A 10,331-nucleotide genomic window follows, 5' to 3' on the forward strand; every position below is an offset into this window, starting at 1 on the left:
ATTCTGAAATCATTTGTACTCCGTTGTTACAGGTCTGGGTTGTTTTAGCTTGGTCTAATGGGGTCGTGTTTGTGCTCAGGAGGAGGGATGGCTCCTCTCAGGGCCCAGCTGTGAGGCTCTTCCTCTGGATCCTTGGTCACCCTGCCCCTTGAGGACAGGCCCCTCGGGCACTCCTCGGCTGCTTGGCAGGCAGAAAGAGCTGATAGATGTGTGTGGTCATGTCAAAGGGCTACCTTTGAGAATTAATTATTTGTCCTGTGTGGAAGAAAACCACATTGAGTTGGCTCCCACTAGATTCCTGTGGGATCCCTGGGAAGAGGCCATGTAAGCATTCCTGTACTGGAGCTTGGGTTTTATACCACACTTGTTTAGCTGCAAACTCCATCCTGAACATCTGTGCTGGTCTGGCAGTTCTGCCCTTCACCTTTTTTGATTGAACTCCCCAGATCAACTCTGTTTTTCATAGCCAGAGGTGAATGAGTGGTATTTGGCTTAACACACTGCTCTCTGGAGGGAGGAGACTCTGGCTCCTTGGATGTGACTGCTTACAGGAGCAGTGGCAAATACCCATGAGGAAAGCATGATGTGCAAGGTTGGACCCCAACGTCAAAATTCACTCAGGGATTGGTCTCGTACGTTCACTGCCAGAACCTCACTGCTTCACCAAAGGTTAGGTGGTGCCATTTTATTTTCTAAAAATTGCACAGTTATGTGATTTCTTTCTGCCCGCTGAATTTGAAGAGGAAAACCTTTTACAAGGAAGAGGATAAAGCAATACCACAAGGATAATGCAGTCTGTTTGGAAAGAATCCCCCGTGTTGAATATGCAAACATGGTACTTGGTTGTAGCAAATGGCATATGAGCGTGTACTATAGGTGGAGTAGGTCAGCACAGCCACCCATGTAGTAATTTAGTGTATAACACCCACTTAATAGTTTGGCAAAGTGGGGACCTAATAAGTTTCACACGATCCAGATTTTAGTTTTAGTAATACAGATTTTTTTCTTTACATCTTCATTAATTTTATTATTTCCCTTACTTTATTAGTTCCTTTATTGAATATCATGTATGAAACTGACTTCTCTCTCTGCCAGTATCAACTTGAACTTAGATTTAGGTTTTAAAGCAGTCCCTAGGAGCCCACAGATACTTGTGTTACATGTAAAATTATGTGCTGTGACAGATGGTGTTACCAGTTATTATACAGCATAACCAACTATACCATGGACTGGATAAGCTGTTGTAAGTCATGCTTTTTGTCAGAGCCACAGCTCCTTGGTTCATATCATTATACAATAATATCAGAAATATCAGATTTCATTAAAAAATAAGAAATTAAAAGATCAGTCTTTCTGGAAGCTGAGAGAAGAGAGGACAACAGTGATTTAAATACATTGAAATGCTTAACTTGGAAATTCAAATAAAAATAAATGGTGGGTTTAAAAGCAGATATAAAAAGAAAAGGATGGATTTTGGCATTTGAAAGCTTTGCATTTAGTAGACCAATTCATGCTTGTAATTCATTCAGCATATTGTCCAAAGTTCGAAAAGTTATCTGAGAAGTCATTGTAAATAAATTGTGATACCTGACAGAAAATAAAGATTTAAATAGGAAGATAGCACTGATTGATAGTGGAGCATGTGAGTAATGTAGCTAATGTTCCTACATCCCATTTCAGTCACTGTTTCTAATTCCTCAGGTTTTGGTAATATTTGCTTTGAGACCCTTACGTCTGCTGTGCTTGCCTTATTGATCATGCGCTCGCTTCCACGTTTGTTTTGCTACTCAGCAGCCTGAGAGTGACAAATAGTGTTGTTGGGTTGGTTTTAGTTTGTTTGTCTAATAAACTTCATTTAGGTTTTTAGATTAAACTTTTTTTTTTTTTTTTTTTTTGATGGGATAATTACTTCCATAGTCTATGGTGCATGTAGATTAATGTCTTTAAGAGCTTTTTTTGTGCCACAAAACATCTTTGTCAGATATACAGAGCAGTTACTAGTGTGAAGCAATCAAATTCAAGCTGTAACATTTCTACATTGTCAGTTCTGTTTTCCAATTTTGAGACGAATGTGACGAATTAAAGGAAGAAAATGGTCCTGTCTTCAAGCTGAAAAACTCAGGAAATACCCTGAGGCTTGGATTATACACAGCAAAAATTGCACTGCGGCTGTATCTACTGAATTCTGTTAATTCTTGTGCAGACACTGGCAGGTTATTTACTTTTTTCTTTTTTTATTTGCAAATATTTCTGGACTGAAAAAGTGTCTACAACAATAACATGAGGTATTAATGCAGACAAACACAGACATAGAGCTGTTTCTTGTTAGCAGTATTCATAGTGTTTGCTACAGGCATGCAGATGAAATGCATGAAGTTCCTATAATGGGCATTGCAAAAAGAGAGTAACTGGTGATTCAGACTGAGATTTGATGCCTTGATGGGATCAAGATTATTGCAGATAATACTTCTGTACTTTGTCTATTAGCAGTTTTCAAAAAGCAAGATAATAAGTAATGGCAAGTTAAGAGTTGACTTTCTGGCTTCTCTTTTTGGGCGGATAAGAATGGGTGTTTCTATTTCGAAAACTTCTGATGTGTACAACCAGTTGTTAAGTCATCGCTTAATAGAAAATGTTTCCCATTGTATGTATGGCAGCATCATGCAAAGAGGTGTGTGGTTTTTATCTTCTTCCATCAGTTGTTGTGTTGAGATTTGAGGCAAGGGAATGGACTAATTGACTTTTCAATCTCCTTAGAGGTTGAAGCTCAGAATTCTACATTTTTATTATTGTTTTTTTTTTTTTTTTTTTTTTTTTTTTTTCTAGTCCCCAGCTCTTGGAGTCATATAATTACGAAGAAGCCTTCTTTCTTTCACTTTTTTTTTCTTTTTTTTTTTTTTTCCCCCACGTTTAAAAGTATGTTTTTGTCTTGAATGTGAAAAGTTTTATTGAATATGTCATAAGGGTGAAGATCAAAATGCAAATAGTAACTTGGAGGTTATTTTCAAAAATCTTATCATTTTGAAGCCATTCTCTATGTTTTTTTGTTGTTGTAGAATGTTTAAAGTAGATGACATAGTACTGTTTGCAAATAGATTTTCATACTATTTTATCAGTTCTGTTTTCGGATAAAGGTAACATAGGTAGAAGGGCTGCAGCACTTCAATGTAATAAATCTCCTCTGCTGTAATGAGGGCTGGCCAAAGATACGATGCGAACTGGACAGTGAAAGAAAGCCAAAGACCTGCACCTTGGGAGGCAGGCTACGTTCAGCACTTCTCTGCTGGCATAGAGAAATAACAAAGTATTAGAAAAGCCCTGCAATGTTCATCATAACACTGAATTGATAGAGTAGTTTTTTAAAAGCTACCACAAACTCATTCAGATGCTGTGTATTTCCTGTGTAAAACTTGTTGCCTTGTACTGCCTATATTAGTGCTGCTCTTTTCCTAAAACTGTATTATGCCCACACTTGCATGTTAAGGAAAAGGATTGGTAAATATAATGGGCTTCCCAGCGTGCGCTGCTACAGTGGTATAACTTCTGGATACAGAACAGATTTATTTTCAGCTTAAACCTTCATGTATTATTATTTCCCCATGAACTTCCCTTCAGGACTCCTTCACTGGCACTGTAAATCCACCCATTTTTCCTTGAGACCCCAAAGTGCTTGAATTTTCCTTGCATATTCCCATGAAGTCCTGTTATTTAGAAAAAACAACTGGTGTTAATCATGAAAAAAAAAAATGAAACTTGCCTATAGCTTTCAGTGCGTTTTAGAAGCTGGTTGTTTCTTTGCAGCCTTCTTGGACTTACAATGTCACTTTTACCCCAACTTCTTTCTCCCTGTCCTTTAGTTGTTGCGGATTCCTGTGGTTATTTGGAGATCTTGGGAAATCACAAAGGCCTGATCTTCCCTAGAGGTTTTTGAATTATGCATAGCTACCTTACTCCTGGAAATCCACCTTCTCTTCCATCCCTAATGAAATTTAATTCCTTCTCTGTGACATCTTCTCTCTGTGGAAATTCACGTCCTATTTCTAGGTCACAGCAAATTAAATTCATTTTCCCCTTACCACATGTACATGTAAAAGGGAAGCAGTGGCACAAGCCTGGTAGTGTCAGGCAGCACCCAGAGCCCAACCAAAGTGACCCTGCCGGACCTGTGCTTGTGGCTTAGGGTGATTTTCTTAATTAGCACTGCGTTAGAAGGATTTGCACTGACCTGATCCTGAGGAATCAGGAATACTACTTTTCTTAATAGTTTTTTTTTTTTTTTTCTCAAAAAAAAAAAAAAAAAAAAAAAAAAAAGAGTGCTGAAGTTCATCCCATGGGCTTTACCAGTTCACCACTGTTTGAGTCCTGTGAGAAAGGTTTTCATGACAAGCGCAGTGGGCAATACATGTACATGAATAGGAAGTCTAGTTTCCGTACTTCTAAATGGCCGAGCTGAACAGTAGGCTAGAGAGATTTCAGGCTTTTTTTTTTCCTGTTCTTTTTTTTTTTCCCCCCCTGATTCTGTTCTTCTCTATAACTTCTGTCAGAGAAATCACCCACGGGAACAAAGGTTTGCTACAAGTGTCATTCAATTTGCTAAGAAGTCAGGCTTCTACGGGATGTGTACATCCCATATAATAAATAGCTGAGAAACATCGAGAGCGTGTACAGCATTTAACTTGAGTTTCTTCTTGATGCACAACAAATTCTGCATAATAGCAACCCCCTTATTTTTCCTCTGAAATCGGTGTTTTGTTTTTAATCTATGAAAAAATTTTATGTGCAAGCTTGTTCTCATCTTGTAGATGAGGTATCATTAAGCATTTCCTTTTTTCTTTACTTAAAACAGTTCCATGCAAAGACTTTGGTGTTTATGGATGTGCCAGAAATGAATAACAAATGATGAAATTTATATTGGCATTATTAGCTTCTTGCATCACCATTATGATTCCTGGGGGTAGGAAACTTCTCTGTGTATTTCCTTGGATGCCTCTGACGTGACTTGTGGGGTTTCTCTTAGTTTCGTAGGATGTAATTTATAGTTTTACAGCGGTATTTGAGCAGGATGATAAGTTAAACTTATGGTCAATGTTAAGTTTGTGTGCACAGAACAGATTATTTATTTATTACTAAAAATACAGTGCTGACATCATCAGTGGAATAGGTTCTGATCTGTGCAAGATGAATTTTAAAGGGCAAACTAAGCAAGAGTATCAAACTGTTTAGTGTTTCAGATGTTTTCCTAAGCTTGCATGATTTTTCATATTGCATATCAGATACGGTATGAAATCTTAGGTATTTGAACGTGATTTGAATCTTGAATGGCCATTTATGTATGAGCAGTAGTCTTCCAAAATCTTAAAAGCACTTTTTGGTCAAGATCTTTGAGGCAATCATTTTTCTTGAAAATCTGGAGGCTTGCACATGGACATAGGAATATTGAAGTCAGCTTCTTGATGACTTCCCCTTAAAGAATCATTTTGCATCTTTTCTGAAGTGATGCTATGAAACGTACCGGCATATTCATGGAAAGTAACTAGCAAGGTTTGAAGTACTTTCTGATATATACACACACATAAATATATATATTAAAAAAAATATATATTAAATTATAGTTGTTACAGGGGAATGTTTACATAGATGTCGTGAGAGTTTCAAAAAAAAAAAAAAAAGAAAGGAAAGAAGGGGAAAAAGCCCTTACGTAGCTGACAGCCCGACAACTTTGCATATGTGTGTTAACAGGAGAATGTGCTGTGTTTAGGATGAATGGAGAAGCGGGCCTAAATGACTTTCAGATTAGCTGGAACAGATGGAAGGGTCACAGTTGAACAACTTTACACAGCAACATAAAGGCAATGTTCAAGTGGAGTTCATTGCCTCTGACAGATACTGTCAATCAAACAGGGGAGTCTCAGTTAACCAGCAGCCTGTCCTTTTAAAGATTAAATTCAAAAAAAAAAAAAAAAGAAAGTATTGTGAGGCGATGACTGGAGTTTATCTAGTCTGTGTCAGGCATAAACACCACCCTGAGCGACTAGCGTTTCCAAACGAAGCACAATAGTTTGCAGATATTTTGAAGACAAGCAGGTTACAGGCTACCTTAAGAGGCAGGACTATGATATTATTTCTGCAAATGTATAATCTGGGCTGTGCTTTCCCAGGGCATCCATCAGGTTTTGGTAGTTAAGTATTTCTCGGTGATCTCCAGCGTGTTGAAAATGAAAACTCTCCCAGGCAGCGTAACACAGATCTATGCACAGAGAGGGGCACGAGTTAGGAGGGGAGGATGCAGGTGGGTGTGGGTGTCAAAAGGGAAAGAAGAACTTCTTTTCTTAGTTGGAAAATGGGCACCTGGAAATGCTTTATATATGAAGTTTCTGTCTCAGACACTGACACACACACTCCTTCCTTCCTTCCTTCCAAATAACTGAGACAGATGCAGCAATGAGGGTCCCTTGAAAATCTGTGAGTGTGTGTCCAGAAATAAAACGTAGTTATCCAGCTGCCTCCAGATCAGCGGAAAAAAACAAGTTTTGAAAGCAACAGCAGATGAAGTGAAGCAAGAATAGTTCCTTGCAAATCAAGATGAATGTCACACAGTTTAGACCTTTGACTATGCAGAACCTTCCAGGCGTAGACTTTTTCCATTTTTCTTGGTATTTTATTGCTTCAGTCCCTTCTGTAGACTCACGTCAGGAAACCAGGTGTCGCTGAGATGGGATGTATTATTTGTGTGATCTCTGATTGCAGCTCTAAGTGTTTGTGAAAGGAGTATTCAGCTCTGGGAGGCACCTGATCCTAGCTTTATCCTCAGCAGCTGGCTCACTCAGAAAAACTATGTTTAAACAACAGTGTAGGCCATATAATGATCAATGAAGTAAGCATATCTTGTTTACATTAAATGAATAGTGTAGCAGCAAATTCTTGGTGTTTTACTAGAGAGCTAGGCCAAAGTAATAATTCTTATTAGCCCTGTGAATTCTCCTTTTTGGATATAACTGTCAGAGTGACAGATGTGGTAGGGAAGTCTGAAACTTCACAAAGCTCTTAAAAAAAATCTCAGAAGTTAATAGTAATTTAGGAGCTAAATTACTAGTCACTAGCCTCTCTCAATGACCACTTCAGCTATTTCTGTATTTTGTGGCTATTTTGAATCATCTTGTCTCTAGCAGATGGTGCTGTATTTGATGACTATTTGCTTTGTTTCACATCGACGACAGTGACAGCGCTTTCAGTCTCTGTTTTGAAGGAACCGTGTCATCTCCTCCTCAAGAACGTGTTTTTGCAATAAGTGCAATTATTTTGAGGATTTCAGGAGTTAAAATAGGAGGAGGATGCTTGTGAGGTTCCTGTGTTCTCCTGAGGGCACTCAGTCTTGGCTACTGTTAGAGACCAGATACTGGGGTTGGGCTACAGGAATAATCCAGCCTGTAATGAGGCAGGGAACTAAAAAGTAAAAGTGTCTGTCATGGCAAATATCAACGTAATCTGGACCCTGCAAACAATGCTGCAATAAAAACAAACCCAGAGCATTAAAGTGGTATTGAATGAAGAGGGGGTTGTATTTCATTTCACCAAGACTGCATCTGCAAATCCCAGTAGCATGTCACTTAGCAGTACGTCAGACCTTTCACACGGACTCATTCCAACACGGAGTGCCAGCAGGTGCCCAGCTGTTAGCAGTATGTTGCTTTCTGCTCTCCTGCAGGTACTGGCTAAAAACTTGGTCAAAACTTTTCAAGGGAAAATCGAGCTTTTGCTCTTTTGTTTGCTTGTTTATTTTGAGGTTGAAGGTGAGTTGAAGAAAAATCATCAGTTTTGTGTATTTGTTGTTTTTTCAGTTCTGAAAGAACTTTTTCAGATATCGATTTAGAGCTCTGGCATCTATGTACCTTTTTTTTTTTTTTGTTGGTAAATTTCCTTGCACAAATGTGAGAAGATTTCATAAATGAACTACGTATCTTTGGTAACTCTACTGAAGAACTATTATTCTGTAGAACACATTTATACAAGCATAAACAAATGGGGTAATTATTTCTGACCTTTGTCTCATGATCACTATTTGGCTTTTGTCCTATTAATGAAATAAGAAGTAATTTACTTAGGCAGGTGCAATGGCTGATTAAAGTCAAACAAACAAAAAGCAAACAAAAAAACTAAAGTGTGTTTCACAACAATTAGCATCCTACTATAATTGTAATATACTACAGGAGGTAGATTATTTAATTGTGAAAGCTAGAAAAGCTATTTTTTCCCCTGATGCACAGCATCAAACAACACATTAGTCTTTCATCTTCTTTGACTGCTAAAGGTCTAAAAAACCCTGAGTGTTACAATTCAGGAAAATACTGAAAGGGGGCAATTAGTTTCTTCACCATTAGCTCCTGTGTCCTCATTAATTTTATATCTTCCCATTTACAGTGGTAGCTAAGGCTTCTTGGAGTCTGAGGTTGTTCATGAAATTCAGGGCTCACTTGTTTTTTTTTAGTGATGGTTTCCAGTGATTTAACTAAGTTGTGATTACACTCAAGGAGTCTGGCAATCTAGAAAATTTCCATGCATTTGTTAACGTCCTACATACTTGTTTGTTCCTCTAATTTATTTTGGTGTAAACACGTTGACTTGGATTATTCCTGCTTAATATGTTAAAATAGAGCAAAAATCAAACTTTACATAGCTTTTGAGCTTGTTCAAAGGACAATCAACTTCTTTTATCTATAGATCACATGGAAGTAACGAGATTTTTTTATTTATTTTTTTTTAAAAAAGGATCCCTAAAACAGGGAACTAGACACCGAACCAGGAGGACGTTTAACTGTGCGAAAAACTAATGTGACACGTTGCTCTTTTATTCTGCATGACACTGGCCTTATTAATCAGACAAGCAAGCTTTGAAAACAAACAAACATCCAAACAAAGAATTGCAGAGATAAAGCAAAGCACCCGTTTTCCATTTAGATTCTCTGACACAGCATGAAAACAAACTGGGCAAGGATTAATAAATGATCCCCAGATACGTCACTGAAGAGCCTTGTCTCGACTGCAAGTAAAACCAGCCATGTCATGCATCCCTTTATGTGTTCATTAATGGATCACAGTTCTGCTTTTTGATATAATCGGGACAACTGGGCAAGATGCTTAACAAATCAACTTTTGTTTGGTCAAAGTTTTAATCTTCTCTATGGCTGCCGGTTTAGCAGGGTTTTTGTTCCTGCTGCTGATGTGTGTGGGTGTTTCTGTTTTTTTTTATTTTTTAACGAAATAGGCATTGGCTTGACCTGGAGGAGAAGAGCTCTCAGATAAGTCTTCAGCTAATATAGTTTATACTCCATCTGTCTTTATGGCTAAAGTTTTCCATTCTTCTCTTCCCTCAGCTTTGGGGCAGTGCCTGTCAGAGCATCAGTTCAGCAGTGTTCATGCAAGTAGCCTCGTGTAATGCTGACTGTTGTCTAGCAAGTTGCCACACCAGCTGAGAAGATCAAGGAGACATGCAAATGCTCAGGAACACATACAGAGGTCTTCTACTTACCTGAGAGGAGAAGAGCTACAAAGAATTAATATGGTATGTTCATCATTAGTGGCTACATACTCTGGAAAGTTGTTTCTAGGTAATCTTTGTTAGCAAACACGCTTCTGTAGTTAGTGAAGGCCTCTAACTGGACACCACAACTTAGCTCCACAGAGGTGCTCCAGAAGAGAAATGTTTATTATCCTTTAAATGGAAGAAGGGGCAGGGGAAATCTGGAGCAGGTAGGCAATACTGCATGGGACTAGCTCTGCTGCATGTCTTTATCTTCGTGTTGTGAACACCCCGACTGTGAAAAGAAGTGTACTCCATCCCTTGCTGCAAGGGTTGTTGCAATTTTTAGTTAACTGCTTCAAGCTGATCTGAGATACCAGAATGAAGTGACATGGAAGGCAAAATGCCTTTCAATTCATCACTTAAAAAAAGCAATATAGGTTGCCTGAAAATAGGACTTTATCTCAGCTAAGGGCAGATGATGATAAAAGAACTTAGCCTGATTGCTCATGTGCTACCTTTTTGACTGGAAATAATGATCTTGGACTGCTGCTCTGCCACAAGCTGTCATATGACTTAGGGAAAGTTACTTTTTCTCTGTGCTTCTTTTTTTCCCCTCTCAATTGCATAGGTGATTCTTAAGCTGTTTGAAGAGCAGGCTGGGGACAACCTAACAAGACAGGAGTCCCGTTATTTGCCTTTAAGTGCTGCAGATATCTAGTGAGGCTTGTGCCAGTGTTAACAATTAGAAGAGGGAAGGTAATTAGATACGGTGTTGCCCCTGCAGGTATAAAATACACATCTCTGAGTTTCA

At 38.4% G+C, this 10,331-nt stretch overlaps 1 protein-coding gene across 2 annotated transcripts in view; it reads left to right on the forward strand.

Annotated features, from left to right (window-relative positions):
- Positions 1 to 10,331, forward strand: part of PRMT3 (protein arginine methyltransferase 3) — a 196,821-nt gene that overhangs the window by 41,268 nt on the left and 145,222 nt on the right. For both annotated transcript variants that reach the window (XM_072039135.1, XM_072039134.1), the window contains exon 2: positions 9,372 to 9,559. The gene's annotated coding sequence lies outside the window, so the exon portion shown is untranslated. The remainder of the gene's footprint in view (positions 1 to 9,371; positions 9,560 to 10,331) is intronic.

The sequence above is a fragment of the Anas platyrhynchos genome, chromosome 5 (genome assembly GCF_047663525.1).
Source record: "Anas platyrhynchos isolate ZD024472 breed Pekin duck chromosome 5, IASCAAS_PekinDuck_T2T, whole genome shotgun sequence".
Classification (NCBI taxonomy): domain Eukaryota; kingdom Metazoa; phylum Chordata; class Aves; order Anseriformes; family Anatidae; genus Anas; species Anas platyrhynchos.